At 36.5% G+C, this 22,429-nt stretch overlaps 1 protein-coding gene across 2 annotated transcripts in view; it reads right to left on the reverse strand.

Annotated features, from left to right (window-relative positions):
* CWC22 (CWC22 spliceosome associated protein) overlaps positions 1-22,429 on the reverse strand; it is a 304,789-nt gene that overhangs the window by 31,997 nt on the left and 250,363 nt on the right. Inside the window, exons 1-2 of one of the 2 annotated variants that reach the window (XM_090144113.1) lie at positions 4,033-4,151; positions 703-776 (exon numbers count right to left, since the gene is read on the reverse strand). The gene's annotated coding sequence lies outside the window, so the exon portion shown is untranslated. Of the gene's footprint in view, positions 1-702; positions 777-4,032; positions 4,152-22,429 lie in introns of those variants that run through there. The other variant, XM_090144114.1, reaches the window with a different exon arrangement.

Raw genomic sequence — 22,429 nt, forward strand, 5'->3', positions numbered from 1 at the left:
GAGAAGCAAACATGAATTTGTTCAGAGCAGGATGTAGCTGTGCAAGCCCTTCTGCTACCTTTCTTTCTTTCTTTCTCTTTTTTTTTTTTTTTTTGGCAGGGGGTGTTAGGGGTTGATGACAGCATTAATGCTGGTTGTTACAAATTTGTACGTGAGAAAGAGCAGAATAAAGAAAGAAACAATCTCTGACATCACATATACAAAAAATAGTTTCAGAGAGATCTAACATCTTTGCTCACCATTACTTTTCAATACTAGGTAGCATTCCTGCAGGGGGTTTGGAACTAGATGATCTTAAAGGTCCCTTCCAACCCAAAGCCATTCTAGGATCATGGATTTACAGTATTTCCCGAATGATACCTCATTTTGGTAATAAAAATGGGTAACATAGAGAAACACTCTTGTCCATGAAGGTACCAACACATTCCCAGCTTGTTTTGAAGCCAAAACACAGCTGTTCCTATAGTCTCAGCAGGAAGAGATGAGCAGACTGCAAACTTCCACACAGCTTCCACAGTGTGAAAATACATCACATATATTTTCTATTATTTTTAATGATGCTCTCTCCGTTTCTCGTATTAGTCAAGGAAGTGCATTCCTATGTAGTGGTGTGGACTGGTGGCAGAAGGAGTGCTGAAGATACAGCTCTCCCAGGTGTGTGAGGTGTTTTCATTTCCTTACTTTCACTTGGTATTTACATACCTCAGAGGAACACCGGTGCTTTTCCACAGTGAGGAGTGTTCACCAAACCAAGGTGTTACATTACAGCAAATCCCCTGCAGGTAGAATAAATCTGTTTAAAATGTTGAGGCTATACGATCAATTAAGCTGTGTAAACATTTGGCAACCTTGTCTTCTTTAGCAACAAAAATCCATTTTTAGCACCTAACACTCATTCAGTTATGTTTTGATTCCTTTTGTTAAACCCTTCTGAAGTATTTTTCCATCTCCAGTCCTGCAATGAAAGCAGTCTGTGCTGTTCCGCAGAGCTGTGGCAGCAGAGCCCTCTCGTGGGGACACCAGGCTCAGTGCCCGGAGGTGGATTTGTGCCCTGAACGCTACAGGACACGATGGCACCTTCTTTTTACGCTCCCTGCCTTAAACAGGTCACTGTGTTACTTAATCTGCTGCTCAATGCTTTGGGGCTTTTTGTCCATGTTCTCTAACAAGCATATAAAGCTTCTGTTACTTAACTCTTGATGTATAACTTTATCCAAATTTTACTTTTTAAATAGAATATGAACGTAAAGATATGAAAACAAAAATATTCCATGTATGTTATAATATTTTCCTGTGTTAAGGACCAATTAACTACCTGTTGCATGCTCCTAAAACTTGCTAGATAGCTAGACCTTTCTTTAACTTTTCCGAACTAGAAATGGAAATAGATGATTTTCCCATAGTTTATCTTTTTCAGCAGTTAAATTAAACCTAGAAGAAAGCAAGATTATTCTCTCTTCCTTCCATTGCTTCCCTGCTCTACTTTATCTGATTATTTCAAGACAGCAGCCACTCAAGCCAGTAAAAGACAAGTTAGCACAACTATATCTCAGCTACTGAACATTTGAATGTGGTGTTCATCTTTCATCTCCTCGTGATAGAGAAGGAGAGATACTGTCTGACTGCTTGCAAGGAATCTCGTGTGATACTGAAGAATAAATACTTCAGAACAGATGGTATCATCACAATACACTGGGAAGGACCTGGCAATATATAGTTTACCTTATGTTTGGTGGGCCTGAAACATTAAAAACCTGTGCACTAATTAGTTCAGAATTTCTTCATTGTTTTGATAAATCTTTTGGTCCTGATGTCCTCACAGATCACTCAGATCTTGGCAGGACACTGCGCTCCCCTTGCAGCACATCCAGCCACGGGAGCTCCTTTTAGATGGTTGTTTGGAAAGATATTCTTCCCTGAATTGAAACAGAGTAACAATGCTGGAAGCCCACCTGCAGTATTTCACAAAGAACTTTGTTATATAAAAAGCAGTAATCTAAAAAAGAGGGGGAAAAAAATAGAAAAAAAAAAAAAAAAAAAAGAAGAAAAGTATAGTAACAAGAAGCAATGACATTCTAAACTTAGGTGTCTTTGTATTAATGTATTTAATTTCTCTCTTAACAACCACCCAATGTTGCATTAAGTGCTAGGCTCTGTACAAAATGTGATGCCAACATCTTTTCTTTGAATTGATACATTTGATTTACAATAAAAAGCAGCTCTTCTCTATGTGAGACCAAGTGTGTTCAGGGTGGAAGTAATCCCAGGGAGTTAAGAATAAAAGAAGATGGCAAAAACAGAACAACAAAAACCCAATCCAATAAACAAACAAAAAGCCCTGAAAACAAACAAACAAAAATCAAACAAAAAAAACCCCAACCAACCAAACAAAAACACCACAAAAAAACAAACAACAAACAAACAAAAAAATCATCAAAAAAAAAAAAAATCCCCAACAACAAAGCAACCAAAAAACCAACAAATCCCAAGAAGCCAGCAGATGTCACAGCAAAATGTAGACCTTGAAGGAAGAGTGTCAGAAAGACTTTATAGATAACCACCTATACAGAGAACATACTTCCCTGGAAAGTAGCAACATCTTTATGAACAGGGTATCTGTGGGTATTCTGAATATCAGAATATATGTCCCATTTTAAAAACATTCTGAAAGAAAATGTATTTTAAAGAATTTTTATTGTCATAGAGCAGTTTCTAATGTACTTGAACAAACATTTTCCAGACTGGTCCAATATGTTCTCCACTAAGTTAAGATGTTCAGATTCTTTCTAGAAGTAAGGATCTTACTACCATTGAATATCAACTATAAATTTAATATGGTTGAATTGCGAGCTGCTTCCTTTAACCAAAGGTTCATTAAAGTGCAATCAAATTCTTTGAGGAAAAAAAAAAAAAAAAGTATTTACAATAGTAAAGCATATGGCAACATACCTGGAAATATTGTTTCACAGAAAATGGCAAAATTATGTGTTCAAAATAATGTAAACAAATGTCAAAACGTTGATGCTTTAAAATTTTACTTAGAAAACTGTTCTTCAGAAAAAGTCACTACACGAACCCCCTTAGAAATATCTTCATCATGTCACAAAATGTTACTTTTGTTAATTAACTTTTCTTAGTACTATAGCAGACCTTCAAATTAATAGCTATTGAAACTATAGGCAAACAGTGGGTGCCTGACTTAATTAACTCAGACTCTGTGTGATGTGATTTGTATTTCAGCAATGCTTGTTCATAAAATGGGCACTGCTATTCCTATGGCATATGGCTCTTTATTGTTATTTCATGATTTCATCTCATGGTGTCCTGCAGATTAGAAGGTCTGTGAGAACCAGAGCAAATATACAAAACAGAGAATGATGCAAAACTGAAAGCATTATTATTTTCATGAAGACTTTATACAAATAACAAAAATATTTGTTAATAGGAATTCCATAGGAGATTTGCTGTGTGTCTAAATATGCACAGACGTGGACAGAACTCCAGAACACTATATGGAATGTCACACATAGAACAGCTAAGTAGCAACTAAGCAATAACTGTATCAATGCCAAGTTACACTACATTTTAATAGCTGATTAACATATGTATACAGATAGATATCCTAATGGTATTTCTCCTAACATATTAAATTTGAAGGAAGACAACATATTCATTATATTATATTAACCATACTTTGAGTTGAGTTCTTGCAATCTTCTCAAAGTACAAATGCTCGTATTTCCTCTAATAAAGGCTTCCAAATAAGCCCTGGCAATAATTCTGAACAAAGTGGGGCCACTGTAGAATAAACTGGCCTTGTGTCTCATATCTCCATGGGGCTTATGAGGCAAAATGACTTCAACAGAGATAGTAGGTTAAAGCAAGGACAGGCAGCTTCCTCAATTAGCCTCATAGAAAACAAATGCAAATACCTCATTCAACACATGTACGATTCAGCAGTTCTAAAAAAGAACATTGGTCAAAAAGAATAAAATTATTCAGCTTTGTGACAACATGTTCTTTAATTCTTACCTGGAGGAGGAGTCCTGCACACGACTACTGTGACTCAGCTTTACACCAAGCTTACTTTGCAAATGCCATTTAAAAAAAAAAAATCTCATTTGATATGATCTTAAAATTCGAAGGTAGTCTGACTTTGAAAATGGACATTTCACAAAAAAAAAAAAAAAAAAAAAAAAAAAAATTGATCTTCTTTTGGAGTGTATGCAATACTTCGTGTTGGAGGGTTTTTTGCTTGTTTGTTTGAAGCATTGGATCATAGTTAATTCGCTTGCATACTAATTAATAGGTGGCCTGTTATTCAGTTCTTGTTAGAACCTTCTTTCAGGCACAGATACTCTAGGAATTGAAATGTGTTCCTGCTTTTTTTCCTAGTGTTCCCTAGTAGAATAGCTGTTATTTTCTACCACGGCACTTGTTAGCAACAGGATGGAGTTTTTTCCCCACCTCATGCAAGCAGATATAATGAGTGGTTACTTTTGGAAATCTTTTCATAAGTTACCGAGTACATTGTTCCACTGCTTCCCAGCTTCTCTTACAAATAGCTTTGTTTAGATAACATTCATTTTTGAATCTGAGTAGTTTTCATAGCTTCACAACTTGCTGATAATCCTTCTATCGCTTGTGTGTCATCCTCCACCGTATCACTGTGTATCGCTGTTGGAAATTAAATTCTGAGAACAGAAACATCTGGCTTTTCTTGGCTTTTCTCCCTTTTTTCTTGAGGAAACAGTGCCCCCAAGAGCTCTTATTTAGGGAGGGGCGATTTAAGATGATTAAGTCAATTAGCTATTCACTGATAATCTCTAAATGTAAAAAAGTCTTCATAGAATTGTTTCTAGAGATGTTGGTCTGAAAGGCAGATGAAACACAGTTTATTTTGTTTTCCTTATTTTATGCTCAATAATAGAAAGTTTGCTAAATTACAGTTCTTCTAGTATTTCCCACATGGAGACCTCTGATGATGAGAACAGCTTTGCTGGCATTTTGGAGGACCGAAGGATGTGCTGTTTGCCAGGGTTGCATCTTTGCTGTTTTTCTTTGCAAGTTTCCTTATTGCTGGGCTGGTTTTGTCATTTGCCAGTTGACATCAGGATGGCTGGCAGCAGTCCAGGATACAGCAGGAAGCAATGTTTGTTTGTTTGTTGGTTTGTGGATGAGCGGAGAAGAAAGATGGTGTGAAAGGGGAAGAACAAAGAGAATTAACAAGGAAAAGCTTAGGCTACAGTGTAATCATCATAGTACAGACAGCAAGCCTATTAGCCATTCTTTCTTAAAATACACGAAATACAATGGAAATAATCATGACTATCCTCAAAATCTCACAGAGTGAGATCATTGTAATAACCCGAAGTTGTAACCTGGTGAATTATAACAGCTTTTTATAAATAACACACAAACATTTGTGGACAGCACCCAACTGCTGAAAAATTGAGGAATTGTCCTCATAGTATTTAACAAATCCATCATCCTCAAGGGCAGATTTTTTAAAGCAGAATTTGGAAATTAAGAAATGATAGTTTGTCACTGAGCCTTTACATTCAGAGAGACTATGGGATGTGTGTGTGTGGGGGGGGATGGTGGCTAAGACCACGAAAACAGAAGGTTATGCCACTTTAAAAAACACCAAATTTTTCAGTGAAGAACTGATTTTAATGCATTAGCGAATACTTGACATCAACACCTACATTTGTTTCTGTAGCAGAAACAAACCTCCAGTTCCCCAAACATTAGCTGGTTGACCTCAAAAGATCACTTCAAATAATGTAAATACATGGACAGAAACAATAGATAAAAAAATTCCTAAATGAGCTCCAAACCAATGTCAGCTATTTCAATTTAAAATGAGAACTGCAGTATCTGCCTTTCACAGCCGCTAACCTGTAAAGCAGTGCAAAATTAAAATCCATAAAATGGAAAGGAGGAACTTCTTGGTTTCCCAGACAGACTCTCCCTGTCCTTTTAAACTATGGGCTGTTTCCAGATCCTAGACCACTGAGAGCTTCAGAGGTCAAAAACACTGCTTGGAGCTCTATTAGGACACTAGACAGAGCCCTACAGATTGATAGATAAGTATAAAAGGTTTCTGTTGCAAGATCTATGCCAAAGGAGTAAAGCAGTAAACTAGATGATATTGTTTAGATTGAGCCTGCAGTCAGCCAGACGTGGTTATTTCTGAGTTACACAGATCAGTGTGAATGAAGATAAATACAAGACAGAGAAAGTACCATAAAACACACATACAATAAATGACTCATAGTATTCCCATATGCTTTCAGATTCTCAGGAATAGAACCATGCTTTCAGTCCTGGGAGCATTCCTGGAATGAAGATTACTCTCTGATGTATAGCTGTATTCTATACACGGGAGATTTCTGTGATGTATAGCTGTATAGTGCATGGGAATAATTCTAATTTCTCCATTAAATTTCTCCTGGTCAATTGCAAAAAGACATTACTTTTTCTCCTGTTTTTCTATGTGACTGTAAACTTGCCAAAGAAAATGCTATGGAAGAAAAGGAGTTAATAGTTGGGTTTATAACTGGTGTGGAATGAATCTTATGAAATATGGGAGAAAGGTGACCTCTGCTCAGAAGACTGCCTGATCATTAACAGATGGCTGTAGTTTAATGATTCTGCTATGGTGCAAAGAACAAATCAAATTAGATGTTGTGTGAAGCTGTCATTGCACCGTGTTTCTCTGCACAGTTCCAGCTTAAAGCACGATGCTCCTTTCATAGCGGTCCCTCTGATTACTGTATCTCATCCTTTCCACATCAAAGTGCTGTCAGCACTTTTATAATATAAAAAGGATGCAGAGATAATGTTACAATGCATTGTCTTCAAACAGCATTGACTTGTACACTTGCAACATTTTTTTTTTTTAGTTTTAGTAAAAGAAGATGCATTAAAGTGAGTAGCATCCTAATACTGAATAAAACCAGAAATATTTACTTAAAATCAAACCAAAGCCCTTCTGCAGGGATGGTGGGGATTTCAGAAAGTCAAGTCTTCTCAAGTGCTATCTCAATTATATTTCAGTCAACAAACAGGAAACATTGTGAGTATGGAAAATGTTTGTTCTTTAAAAAGCACAGAAGGCTCTTTTTATTTACAAGCTGAAAGACTACAGTGTCTTAAAAAATCTTCAGTATAGTATAAAGTAATTCAGATCCCACTCCTTACATCAAAAACATGGCATCACCTAGTCACTAGTGCACAGAGAGATGGGATTGCTGTGATGGTATTACTGCTTTACAACAAAGTAAAATACAATTAAATGAACACATGGATGGAAAGGATTGAAAGGCAGCAGAAAGGACTTTGTAGGATTGGCTTGAACTTTATAGGGCTTTCTCTAAATTTACTCCACCAAGAAATGTTCTTCCTTCTGTGATACTCATTCAGCAGCTATGCATATATAATCTGTCAATGTTTCATACTGTGTTTATTGGTCATGTTAGTCACTTGCCATCATCTGCATGTCACAGAAGGGAAAGCTTGGCCAGCAGGTGGCAACTGCATTTTTTGTTCACAAAGAAATTATATAAAATTTCAAAGATTTCAACATGTTTATGAAAGAACATATAGCAACAAATCAAGAAATATAAACATTTTCCATTCATTTTCAAGGTTGTAACAACATTTTTCAAATAAGACTTTCAAAGAAAAAAAGCAAAGCATAACTGTGAAGAAGATGAGTGCATTTACATAAAAGCAATGTTCAATGGGAGACAGAAGAATTAATATTTGGGTAACTCATTTTTTTTAACTCTGAAAAAAAATGAAATCATGAGAATAAAAGTTTAGGTCTATATATAGTATGCCTGTCAGATCCATCTCTGTCTAAATACTATTCACTTTTATCCCAGAATTATGGAAGATTTGTTCTCAAAATTATTTCTTCCTCTGTTGCCTTTCATTCTCCTGTCTTATTAGCATGTGACTGTCAGTAATGTGCCTTTGGATCCTGAACATGAAGGGAAGAACACTCAGACAATTATGTGTCATCTTACAGACAGGTCACAGACTGATCTTGGCTAAATCAGACTAAATCTGAAGAAACTTAGTTAAGATCAATGGGCTTACCCAAGCCTGAAATCAATTATTACCATGGTGTAAGTGCCTTGATAAACTCATTCATCTATGACAAGCTGAGAATAAAAGCTTATTCAGATGAGATCAACAATAAATATTAAGAATTTGTTTATTTTTCAGAAGTTCACTTATTTTACTTTTATGTTTTTTCTTAAGTATCAGCTCAGCTTTGCAGTATGGAAGTAACTTAGCTCATTCTTTGAAAATGGGTGAATTCCATCTGTTTTTTTTTAAACCACATTATTATTATTATTATTATTATTACTTTTGGGTGTGGGGGGGAAATATCTCAAACTGGACAACTTTTCTTTTCCTGGTTTAACTCCCTACTACAAATTCTGTATGACATTACAGGCTGTTATGCTGCCTGCCATATCATCATGCTGCTGCTAAAAAACTGCTCATTTTCTTCATCCGTGACAACTTGAATGTATCTGTTACACAAGTTCTGCTTACTAGTTATGTAAAAACACTAGTCCTGAATGCTAAAGAGAAAGCTGCCATTTCCTTTATCACCTCTTTATTCAACTCTTCAAGTTAATAGATTTGAAGTATAAAGATAGAAAATTAAAGCCAATATTTCAGGGACATCCATTTTGGGTGATAATTTTGTATCTTTGCTGAATACCTCATAGATGACAAAAGTCAAGATAACAAATGATTGCCTTTGCTATAACCCAAATTCTCCGAAATATTCCAGAGGAGTCACTGGGCGGTGGCTGAAAAGAGATTAGCCTGTCATAAGCTCCAGATGCAAAAAGGAAGATCATTACTACAGCCTTTGAAGAATGACTAGGGCTTGTAGGTCAAAACCAAAAAAATTTCTTCACATTAATATTACAGACTGAAACTACATGAATCTGTGGAACATAGTGAGGACACTGAAGGTAGGTAGAAATCATTATGTTCTAGTGTTGGGGTACAAAAGGCTGCATCACAGCCATGTCCATAGGTGTTGTTGCCACACTGTGGCCATATGCTTTCAAGTTCTCAGGAATTAATAAAGTATTGATTCTGCTCCCCCCTCAGCCTCCCACACAGGTCAGCCAAATCATGGAGTGTGCTGCCCTGGCATGTTCTCTCACAGTGGTGATAGTTTGAAAATCAAGTCCAAAGACATCTGTTTCTAATAGGGATCACATAATAACTAACAACTTGCATCAAGTAAGATGTTGCATAGCAGCTTTGAGATACAAATATCCTGGCAGATTTCAGAAAATCTGTACAATGAGGGAAAAATATCTGAAAATTCTTGGGAGCACCTTCCAAAGATAGCATTAAGCTGTGACTAGTGAGCTAATTGGACTGTACTGGAGGCAAACAAGCAGAATTCCAGTGTTATGTATAGGCACACAATAAATAATTTTATGGAGATTTTGATTGAACTAATCTCTTTTCCACAGAACTTTATTCCATCACCTAGCAGATCTACAGCATTTATTTTCTCTTGCTAGGCACAAATCTGAGATGGGCCTGATACATGTCAGTCAGACATCTCAGATTATTGTTCATTATCCTTTCCAGCTGACAGTTTTGACTGTACAGAAAATTACTGACATATTCCCATTTTGGATTTCCAACATGGTGTCTTTGACTTCTAGTCTAGACCTGGCTAGCTTTATCAAAGACCTTATCAGCTACAATTAAGTGGTAGGCAGATAAGCAATTTGTCTGAGTGCTGTAGTAGGAGCTATAAGTAATAAAATAAAGGTTGCATTTAGGGACCTCCCAGCTTGTCAGTCACCTCACTTTCTGTAGATATCCATGAGGAATGGGGACAAAAGCCCTTCACGGAACAATGTCTTTTACTCAAGTGAAATTGCATAGCAAATTATGTCGTGCAGGTGTGCCAATGCAGAAGGGTTTTGTTGTTGCCAAATTCTGCACTTGTACATACAGAAATAAAAACTGTAATAGAGTATATATACATTACTTTTCTGTTACTGCAGTGTTTACTCTTAGAAAGTACTATAATAAACATGCTGAATAACAATTATTCACTGCATAAAGAAAAAAAAACCCAAACAATCTAGTTCCCTTGAAATGTCAAGCAATTCTGACTGGTACATAAAGTATCTGCTGAGGCCAGTGACAAAGCTGGAAGGTGCCTGCTTTACAGAAATAAAGCCAATGAATTAAGTAACATCCAACACTAATATGACAAACTTGCTTTGCTTTAGTCATTTGCCATGAGAAATCATCATAAAAAGAAGCTTTCACCAGATATTTTTTAAAACTGGGGTATGCTCAATGCTTTAAAAGGGTGAATGTATAAAAGCAGTAATTGTTGTAGACTCTTTAATGTTGACCTTCTTTTGATAACTATAGGTTTGGCATAGCCCCTGCTTTTAAATGAGAGTACTTAGTTTGTAGCACTGGCTTAAATTCACTGTCTGGCTAGCAAGCTTCAGCAGGTTTAGTGCCTCTCTATTTTAGACACTAGCATTTGTACGGTATTTTCCTCCCCAAAGAAGTAAATTATTTATACAGCACCAACCTTTTTTAACCTGGCTTCTGACAGGCTGGGATTTTTCCAATCTCAGTTGAAACTGCCTAAATAATTTATCAAGTATTCTTTCAAAGTACAATGAATTCTGAAACCTAAGAAATGTTAAATGATGTTCTTTGCCCTTCCAGTGTGAGTGGGTTACCAAGGTTAAGCTACTGTTTTCTTTGAACTTTCCTCAGTCCCTGTTTTCTCCCATTGTACAGACTCTTTTTTTCCCCCCTCTCCTACTGTCTATTTATGAATTTTCATGATATATTCAATTTATCAAACTTGTTGTTTGATAAATTGTCAGTTTCTGTACCTCTTGCTAACTCTTCCCTTCCTAATGTCTTCCTACACCTTTTAATTTTAGATACAATAGGACAGTTTTCCCTGTAGCCAGTCCTCCAGGTACACGAAGAATTGATCTCTGCACCCTAAAGTGCACAGCAGTAGCAATCCTCTCAGTATCCTTGGTGCTGAGTTTTCCATTCCAGCCTCAAATTCAACTGACCCTCCTCCCATCCTCTACAAAGATAACATTGATTAATAGACTTGAGATCTTGGTACGGAGCTTGAGGAAGTTTGCACAGAACTTGAATCAGCAAACAGCGTGCAGTCTTTCATGGAAGTATTTCCAAGTCAGATATTTTACATCCCCTCCATTTCTTTCTGATCAGAATTAACTCAAAGATAGATTTAATTCCTTATCTTTTCCCCCATACCTTCTCTGGCTTTCTAGAGTGCTGGGCACAGAGGCAGTAAATTCACCTCACAATGTTCAGGTATTTTGTAGGTACTACTCCAAAAAACAAACTCCAGAATATCTACTGTATTTCAATTCAGAACCTGATCTGAAGAACCTACTCCAAAGCCCACTGAATTTAAAATAAACATTTCTGTGATGTCACAGGACTGCGGATGTCAGTAATTTCATTTGTTCCTTCTCTTCCTATAACTGCCTACACTTTTAGTCTGGTGCCCCCTCCTTCAGTGTCATCATGCTGGTTAAATAGTTTTGTGCAGACCACCAGTATCAGAGAGAGAGGCAATCTGTTGAAGCTCATGGCTGTGAGACCTATAAAGTCAGTATTTTCCAGTATATAAATGCTCCTGCCTGTGTCAGTCGTATGAATTCAGTTGGGTGGGTGTAGGAAGGATGAGGATGGTAACATCTGACACCGATTGTTAGACATGGCAGGATTTGCTGATTTTGTTGTTGGCAGTAGGCGTCTTCTGAGTTCTGTGCTGCTGTTTTACAGTGGGAATCTTTATGTGCCAGAGTACGTTAGGATACTGAAGGCAGATATTACATTCCATATGCAAAGATTATTTAAAAAACATTGGTGCCTTGACAATTTTTAATTGTAATGCACCGTAAGAAATCTGAAGTCCACAATTTACAACTTTGCCTGCCTAAATCCATAATTATTTCACACTGGATTTGCCTTCAAAATGTATCTGCAGCTTGCACTGACCTGCACCTGGTCTTAGTCTGTGTTAAAAATAGGCCTGCTCAGTTTAGGAGCTTGTATATAAATTATCTCTTTTCTTGCTTAAATGCCTGCTTTTACAAGAAATATTCTTATTACAAGGTTGCGTAAAGGAAAATTAGTTGTATGTAACAGTAAAAATAAGTATCATTCCACGTTCCTTTTCACCAGAAGTGTTAAAATAACCCATTTGGAAAAGGCCAGATTACGATCTTCAGTTAAACAAAGTACACTGTGATGTTCACTGTGTTTTGCTGGAACGAGAACGGCAGAATAGGAATCAGAAACTGCAAAGAACAAAACGAAACAAATCAAAACCAACCAAAGAAAAAACACACAATAATCAAGGGGATGTAAACTCCAAGTTAATTCGCATGTAACCTCTTTCTAATTATTCTTTGTGAATTATAATAATACTGTTCCAAAGTATTTTATTTTATGTTTTGTGAATGTTGCCATCTTCCAACATATTGAATTCCTTTCCTAGAGGCTTTCTTGTCCCAAGCCACATTCTAGCTCTAAGTCCCCCTCAAAAAAAGATTTTGTCAGTCAGAACACTGCTATATTATTTCATTATACATAGTACAAAAATCAGTCAAGAATAAAATTTAGACCTTCACTCAGGGAGTAACAGCTTTTTCCAGCTTAGGGCTACCATGACATTGCTAACAATGCTTTAAAACTGTGAGTGTAAAGTTTTCTTATGTGATATGTGAGTTTGCTTTATTTAATGATAGCTATTGTGGGCAATTATTTTCTAAAAGTCTGCGCAATTTTAATTGCAGTCTAAGTTTGCCTTTTGCATTTGATAGCAGCACAGAACTTAATTTCAAAGAAAGCTTTGCTTACCGTTAGCCACCTCCACAAGAGTATTTTTCTTTTTACATAAGTGTACTTTTGCCCTAGGAGATAGGAAAGCTACATTCATTAATTCAGATTTCCCAGTAGATGGTGCTCTAAGTACATTTCAATATGTTCATGAATTTATGTCTGAATTATGTGAAGATATTACATGTTCATTAATTTACAGTTTTCATGAGTTCATCAATATTGATGATATGGAGATGTAGAGTCCTATGTAAAATTAAAAAGACGAAAGTGGTTGTACTAGACAAAAGTTTTGAAACTCGTTGACTCGACATTTCCCCCAGTATGCCCATAGCTGTAGTGCATCATGTAAGTATTAATGCTTTGGGTCACATGGGATGCAATGTGTTACCAGCAGGCTTCCTGACACACCGCTAGGAAAGATGGATGGTACTTTTTGAAAACTATCATCAGCCAGCAAAACTTGGGGCAAACTGCCTTCTGCTTGGGCCTCTTTTGCTGCTTCTTTTTTCTCTTCTGATACACTGGTTTTTTGCTTTAAACTTGCTTGGAGCTGATGTCTGATGATGTTAAATGCCAGTAACTACTGTGCTCCACTCCTGTAAGGAATACTTAATTTGAATATCTCCCTAGATGTTAAATATACCGTGTAGTTTATACAATCACACACACTCAGAAAATCACAAACTGGAATCCACAAAGATAGTCTATTAGACATCTTAATATTCACCTGATACTTTGCTCAAATATATCTTTATATAAAATATAGTGAAGTACTATTGAAAAATTATCATTATGACAACAATTTCCTCATAAAGTGTCCTCTGTGCAATTCTTTATACAAGATGAAGACAATGTTACAAATACGGAACTGCCTAGGAGAATTTCAAGTTTGCAGCATCTATTACATCCAATGACATCAGTGTACTTGTTTATATTTTATATGAACTACTTAATAAAATGGGAGCAGTATTTCAATCTTTCCTTATTTAAAATGATTGAAATACTTATTGCTGAAACACAGTATGAAGGAAAAAACAACAAATCCAAAACAAATAAAACAATTCTTAACCAAAGTTTCAACTAAAAATGTTTCTATTCTGAGTAAGTGAAGCTGGACTTAAAAATCTCTCAACTGTTTTAACCTACAGTTGAGTCTGAGTGCCTTATTAGCAGCAAAGCATGCTATTCAACCTATGTGGGAAAAAAACATTTTTTAACTTTTAGATTAAAGTGGGTACACAATTCAATAACAGTGTTAACTAACTTGAAGATATCCTGGGTTTACATCGGTGACAAAACTGGTTTAAATAGATATTTTCATATTTATACACAGTACATATAAAATGTGCCCTAAAATGAAAGACTTGTATTTGCAGCAGAACCTTGATGCGTGTGATTATTAATTGATACTTTTATTTTCATTTGTCAATTATGGTAAATTATTTCATGAAGACATTTATATCAGTCTCTGAATATACTTTATCAGGTAGCAATGGCAATGACAGCTCCAACAGGAACAGACTTGGTCACCCTGCTGTGACAGACTAGTGAGTAATGTTTTCATCTTTCATATATTGACTTTCTAACTCTTTAAAGTACAGGCACTTATAGATACAAAAGATATTGAAGCTCTGCTTAATAAGCAATTCAACAGGATTTTTATCTTCATTAATAAATCAAGGAATGTATTTATTTATACAAATGAGCGAGCCGTATGTCTGCATTTCTCCTTTAGTTGCTAAAATACCCCAATCTTCTCACATGAGATAATGTTACTAGTATTGTTGCTAGTGATGTTTTGTGGACGTACAAAGATGTTTTTTTGTTTGCTCACCTATGACAAACAATTTTTATGCCATTAATTTTTAATTTTAAAAGTCCTTGTTGATTAACAAACAATTCTGAATGTATTTAAGAAAGGAGGTACCAACACTCATTTTAGTTCTTGAAATTTACCAGAAAAGAGTAAGTTGTTTGTACCTGTATATGACTATTGTATGCAGGTCACACTCTGACCCATTCCGAGAAAGGAGACACATCCACACAACCATACTGACTTCATTGGTTCCAGGGCACATGAATCAAATTGCAATGCTGCTACTTGTGAGAAATCGTAAGTCATGAGCTGTGCTTCTCCATCACTACAAATAATGAGATATATAAATTGTAATATTTAATTTTTAATTTATTTTATAGTTCTAGAGCATTTTTGCCTTCAGATTTTTGAGATTTCTGGAATCACTGTGATACATACTTATTTTTTAAATACAAAAATAAATTTTCATTTCTCATTCTCTTGGTTGTGCCGGCAGACCTCTTCTACGTGCACAGCTACGTCAGCAGAAAAACGCTGTCTTTGCTTATGCGATTCAGGAATGTGGTGCAGCTCCAGCCAAAAAATTCCTTCTGTCAGCATGTCTTGAATCTGTACTGGGGCTTCTGCCAGCCACACTAGTCTGGCATAGCTGCACAGGCAAATAAAGGCAAGCCTTCAGAGCCATGCTGTGGATCTCAGTTGATAGAGCTCAATTTAACTCTTGAATGCCCCAATAATGATCAGCGATTCCAACATAAACTTAAACCTAAAGTCCTGCCTTATGGACAAAATTGAAGAGTTTTGCCTTGAGATGAAGCTTCCCTACAAGATTTGCTTTGCACAAGTGAAACACTGGGATTGCAGAAGCTACCCGATACTGCCTATGCTAAAGTCCAGTTGATTTTACAGCTCAATGACACGGATTTACAGCTGGCTGTCTCACAGCTTCTAATGGCTCTCAGACTTCCCAATTGGATGAATGCTTTTTATCTTAACTTCTATTTCTGCCTTGTCCGGCATGGGAATAATACATTTAGTTAACAACTGTTCTGTACCTCCACCAATGATGTGTCTATCAGGTATCCTGCCTTATCTCACCTTAAGCCACATGCCAGCTCCTAGCAAAGCAGAACTGTACTGGTATGTCTGAATCTCTCCCTGACTGAACGCTGAGAAAGTGCTGCCAAAATACAGTGGGCAAATGAGAGCAAAAGAAATAGAGCCAAAAGGGAAAGAATTAGACAGGAAGGGTATGGCCGTATGGAATTGTGGAAGCTCAGTCTAACATCTCCCATTCTTATTTCAAATATATTTTTTTCAGGATCTGGTTGAGACAGAACTGAGGTTTAGCTAGTGCTTCATTCTATCTCACTAGTTTGAATTTAAAAAACTCTCAGGATGGTATATGATTTTCTTTTTCTTTATGCAAAGTGAGTGAAAAGCATCGCCTAAGCTACTATGTTTAGTGAAGCCTACAGCAGTAGCACACTCCTAGTCACTTCAGGTGGGAGAGGATGCAAAGAAGGTAGCTAACAAGGAACATAGTGTTGTTCAGTTTGGTTGTTAATTCTCAGAGCTGTGTTCTGAACAGAACAGATAGGAGAGCAATTGGAATTATCACAGCTATAGAAAGAGCCTTACTCAGAATATCTTTTGAATTAAAGGAATAATTTTCTACATGTTTGCACGTCTCTTCTCCTTTCTATGCATTTGGTATTTTAAAACTAAGGCTTAGAATAAAGTATCTGTAGTTGAATTGAATTGAGCAGACAGACATTATTTCAAACTGAAGTATAACAAATACCAAGAGCACACAGTGCTACAATATCTGCATAAAATGGAAAAAAAAAAAAAAAAAAAAAAAAAAAAGCAGAGTTAAGATTCTCTTTTTCTCTTTTTTTTTTCAAAATCATTTTGAATGGACCTCCTATTTTTCAGAAGGAAAAGGCAGAGCAAGGGAGAAACGTTTGAATGTCAAAATACTACTTTACACATCTCTAATGCTTTCCATTCAAAGATCTCTAGTGCTTTACAAGCTTAAAATGATTAACTTTATGCTCAGTAAGCAGTTCTGCCCATAAAAATAGGTAGGTCTTTACAGGATTAGGGCCTCAATTTGTCCTTAGAGTGATGAGCAGTGAATATCACTTACTGCTTTAACAGACAAGCTCTATAAATAACAGATACTGTGATTTGCCCAAAGATCTGTCAAAATGAAACGTTGTAATGGCTTAACCTGGAATAAAACAAGTGTTTGCATTTGCAGCACACTACAAGTAGAAGAATGTAGAGTAGGAAAAAAACCCAAATGCTAAGAGAAAAGAACATAATTAAACATTTCTTTTGATTAAAAATGAATTATTCTAAAGTGCTTAAAATATCATTCTTTAAAATAAAATGGAATTTATTGAAAATTATCAGTTGGACATGAAATAATAATTCTTAGTATGTCAACATGAAATGTCAACTTTTCTTTGTACATTGCATAACAATTTTTACATCATAAAAAGGTTCTTCAATAGCAAGCACTTTCTAATCTCTGTACAATGAAAGGTTGAATGGGGCTTTTGAGACATCCCTTGTCATGATAAAAATTTTGGAAGCAAGGCTCTGTGGAGGCAGCTGAGCCTGGAGGCAGGAGGCTGAGCTTGGCTTTGCCATGTCTAGTGGTCTCTAATTAGCAGCTCTTAGAAGGAAGACACAATTTCTCATGGTGTGGTGAAAACTCACTTTGATTTGTAAAAGGACAGGTTAGTGCTACAAGGACCTGCAACCCTTTGTTTTGATGGAAGAAATAGCACACAGTTTAAACACACTTTTCTTTTACTATAGAACTCTAGACAGAGCCAAAAAAAGAGAAACATTTCACAGAAATGTGACCTTCCTGTACATAAAAGGATGTGTTAGGAAGTCTGGTAAAACTCATGACGTTGGGCAAATAAATATCCCATCCAGCTTTAACTAACATGTCTCCAATTATCAAACCGTTGTACTTGTGAGAGGGCACCCACACCACTGGCATGTCCCCATCACTCATCAAAAGCACACAGGTAGCACTAACTCCATGCTGTGCCCCAAGTCAGGGCCCTGGCTTGCTGTATGTGGAATCAACCTGCTGGTGCTTAGCTGGGCCTGACACACATGTGGACCAGCACGCAAGCTGCAACTGGCTGCCATCAGCAACCAGGCCTAACAGCCCAAACACTGGGGGGCACAGACATGCCAAGCTTACATGACAGTGGAGATGGCCACTTAGAGCATGGCTTCCAGAGGATCACATCCATTTTCCCTTTTCCGGCTGCAGTGGACCCATATCCTCTCTCCTTGCTGGACCAGCACCATCCTGAAAAGTCCCAGCATCATGAAAAGTATACTCACAGAGTACTAAAAACTAAAAAAAAAAAGATATTTTCTACAGGATTTTTTTTTTTTTAGCTCTAAGTATTTTTAGGACTGCAGAAAAACTTTTGACCATATAACTCTGTGTTGCATTTAGACAAGAGTAGAGAGAACACATACTTCTTTTCCAAACAATTCATAACAATGAATAATTAATATATAATAATTTATAATAATAATTTTTAATTGAAAGGGACAGCCTATTTTGGTACTGCAAAATCCGTTAATAGAGCAAGTGAGGATGAACTCGTTTCAGAAATTTGAAAGCCTCCAGCTTGAGTTTTTAAGAATATTTGTAAACAGATGCCTCTGGAGATTTTCAAGACAATCAGCAGGTCACCTTGCATCCATTGATTTCTTTGGAAGCAGGCACCTGATTGTTAGTGCACTTTTGAAAAGTCTCATTAAACCTCTACTGCAGATTTGAAATCCTAAAATCTATTTTGTAGTGACAAGAACCAAGCTTCCAATTCATTAAGTGCAGTTAATACTAATGCGATGCTACTGTATGTTTTAATAAATTATACTGTTAGACATAAAATGAAAATAAATAAGTTTTAAATAAATGAATAAAAATACATAAGTAAATAAAAAAGTTTTACCAGTTGCATAATTTTAATTCTCAATTTTTGCGATGTGAGTATATATTCAGCTTGCTACAAATTCAAACAAAAAATCTCTCACCTACTAAAATTGAAAATGTACTTTATCATTTTCTAATGCAAGTCAAAGTTTCTACCATAGAGTTTGGTGTGAAATCTTCTGCTTAAAAAACTTACGTGACCAGTACTTAGTAAGAAATACCCAGCTGGAATAAAGGTCATGTGCAGTTGAGAATGTATGTGTCTGACTGATTATGCACACCAGTAAGAGCAAACATTTTTAGAATAACAATGAAAGGCACAAATGCAAAACAAGATTAAAAGCAGTAATTCAAATGAAGAATCCATGATTTAGATCTGTGATTTATATCACTTTGATTTACATGTCTATCCATTGTGCTTACAGTATTTTTCCCAATGCAATTAAGCTTAAGACCTGGACACCGTATTGTTGTATTGAGCTGCAAAGATACCTTTCTAATCTCCCTGATTCTATTTTTCTCATTAATAAAAAGAAAATAAAAACTTCTGCTTTTTTTGGGTGAAGGTACTATGCAAATGCAAATGATATTATACAAAATGGTAATTGAAATGGTAAAGGAGCAAAGGGTTTTAATAAGATGACAATTCAAGACACATGCACGTGTCCCTGTGTGAATGTTGATTGCAGTGAAGAAAGTTAAGAGTGAATTTTAAGTGCCTGTAGAAAAATGCACTGAATATTAAGAGTAAATTAAGAAATGCACGGGCCAAGGGACAGAGCTCTCTCAGAAATGCATAAAGAAAGAACCGATATATTCCTTTGTGGATTAGGGACAAAGAAGCTCTCAGTCCCTGATATCAGTGCCCAGCAGGTTAGGAAATAGGCTGTGGGGAGCACAGGCATTGTGGCACTTCAAAAGCACCAAGAACTGTGAAAAGTTGAAAATGCAGTTAGCAACAGATTTGGATCTGAAGGGTGTAAAAAGAAATAGTGAGCACAGCTGGATATGAACTTTGATGCTGCATTATATGACATTTAAGAAGATGTAGGGCTTTCAGAATAAGTTGTCATTGGAAATTCAGAGGGGTGACTACAGGGCAGGGAGAGGACCTAATTGTTCTTTCTGCTTTACAGTCCAAGGCTGCTGGCAAATTGCTCTGGAAGAGGCCGATCCAGAGAAGCCTGACAGAGATTACTGCATGGATGCTCACAGCTTCTGGGACTCACCCACCCTTAGGTGTCTAAACAAAATGGACCACAAAGATAAAGGAAGCCACAATGGCTTCTCAGATGCATGGAAACCAACTCTGAGGTATTACCCTTTCACTGAGCCCCATGACAGATGGAGATTTTCAAGTTTAAGAGTGAATTATGCAAGAATGAAATAAGGAATCACATGATCATTTTACCAACCGTTAGTTTGGGATGGAAAAAGTATCCTTTCTTGTTTTTAGGAATGCTGAAATTTCTTTCAAATTTAACTCATAACTGCAGAACACACAGTGCATTATTATGCTACTTGGAGAAGAGGAAAGAACAGTGACAAGATGACTGAAGAAAGGAAGGATGTATGTTGGCCCTTTTCATACTGATGATGATCCTAGCAGCTTTAAATACACAAAAGGTACTGCTGGAAAAAAAAAAAAAAAAAAAAAAAAGTGGTTTCTACTTTTTATGAAAACTTTTCAATCAAAACTTGTATAGGAGAGTGCATGAAAGGGACAAAAGAACACAATGGGGAGAGCTGGGAAATACTCATGAACAGTCAAAAAAGGAAGAAAAACAGTCATTTCCATAATGAGCTGTTATCTTGCTAATGAGAGAGTTGAGGAGGAAGGCACCTTACATTTTCTTGGAGAAGGTCTGTAGCTAAGACCATCTACTCATGCCAGGATATGGAATGCTTACCTAATGTGAGAACAATTCCTCTGTGAAAAGATAGACCTTAGAAGTAAGTAGGAAATTACACCGAGCAGCCATGCACTGCTGCTGGCATCTCAGCTCTCAGTTGGTCAGCTATGGAGGCTATGGAATCTTCCCAATGTGGAACACTGAGTGGAAGAAGAGAAGGGACTGTTCCTGTAGCTCCTAGTGTCTCTTCAGAGACACAGACAGTAACCAGCTGTTTAAATATCAGAGAGGATTTTCTTGGATGGCCCAGTCAGCCAAGCCAGTCTCTCCTCCATACATTTTCTCCCACCTCTTACAAATTATCACAATTGCCACTGCTAATGAAGCATCTCTGGTGAAGAGAACAGCTGAGAAAACATAAGTACTGAAGTTTTTACAGTACCCAGTTAAAAAAATTTAGCTGCTTTAATTTTTTCTTTAAACAAACCCACAAACACAACAATCTATCATTTTAATGGATTCCAGCTGAAGAAACTATACAATGCTGAGATATACTCTGCCTAAGATAAGGCTGTCTTCTCACTTTCCATCATTTTACTATCTGCTCAACTGGTTGGCAGTTATGATGCTGACAGTTTAATCCTAATTTCTAAATCAGTGTCAACAGCTATTTCTTTCTCTGGAAATGATACAGAAAGACCATAAATGATGTAGAGCACTATGCCAAACAAGCCCTTTTCTTTTGGCACATCAAGAAAAGAGGGAAAAAAAAAATAGAGAGAGATAGGAAGAAAATATCTTCACAGCCACTCCTTTGTAGGAACCAGCAAACTAAGCACAATGTGAGAAATATTTTCCCAGCTAATGTGGGTAGTTGTGACTGTCAGAAGATGTGACCAAATTTGATCTCTCTGCTGGTTGAAGTTACAGATAGGAGTGCTTTAAAATTGAACTGGCCAAGTCAAGAAATCCTACTCAATGAATGATTCTGCACTTTTCTCAAATTGAGATACATCAGCAGCACAGAAGAGACAAGGGGTAATGACTTTAATCTGAAATCAAATTAAATCTACCTTTAGTAAGGGAGGAGGAATGATACAGAACATGTAGCAATTCTAACATGTAAATGTAAAAATGAAAAATGTTTGTCAGCACAAATGTTAATCACTGCACTTTTATTTGAAAAGCAGTTGTTAGTGTTTCTAGGATTTCAACAGCTCCCAGGAATTCACAAATTCACTAACTTAAGCAATGAGTCTGGATCACATTTATACACGGAATGATTTGTTTGCTTTGATTGCGGGGCTGTGGCTGTGTAGGGCTGTACTGTGATGTTGACATGAGGCCAAATCATAGAATCTTAGAATGGCCTGGGTTGGAAAGGACCACATGTATGAATGAGATGGCTTAATTTATGCTGCTGCACAAAGCTTGGGAAGTAAAGTCCCATCTCCACTTTCATTTTTTGTTACAAGTGGGTATGCCCTGTAACAGTCTACTCCACTGGACTAAATCCCTTTCTTTTTTTTTCTTTTTTTTTTTTTTAAATATATATTTTTGAACAGGAATTCCCTATTGTTGTTGGGGCACCAAAACAAAAATGAACTGTAGTTTTTTGTTTTTTTTTTTTTTTTTTTTCCTGAAGTAAGTTGGAAAGTATGAAGTTTTTTATTATGTTTTTTTTTTTCCTGTTCTAATGAGATACTCAGGGACACAAGTTATTCAGCTGTCAAAACACTCGTGCCATGGCTACAGGCAATGACTGTATGGCAGACCCACAGAAACAGCTCTTGGCACATGCTTGTAGTCATTCTACCTGTATTACTGTCTGATAGCATGAACAATATT

The sequence above is a fragment of the Phasianus colchicus genome, chromosome 7 (assembly GCF_987193195.1).
Source record: "Phasianus colchicus chromosome 7, bPhaCol1.hap1.1, whole genome shotgun sequence".
Classification (NCBI taxonomy): Eukaryota; Metazoa; Chordata; class Aves; order Galliformes; family Phasianidae; genus Phasianus; species Phasianus colchicus.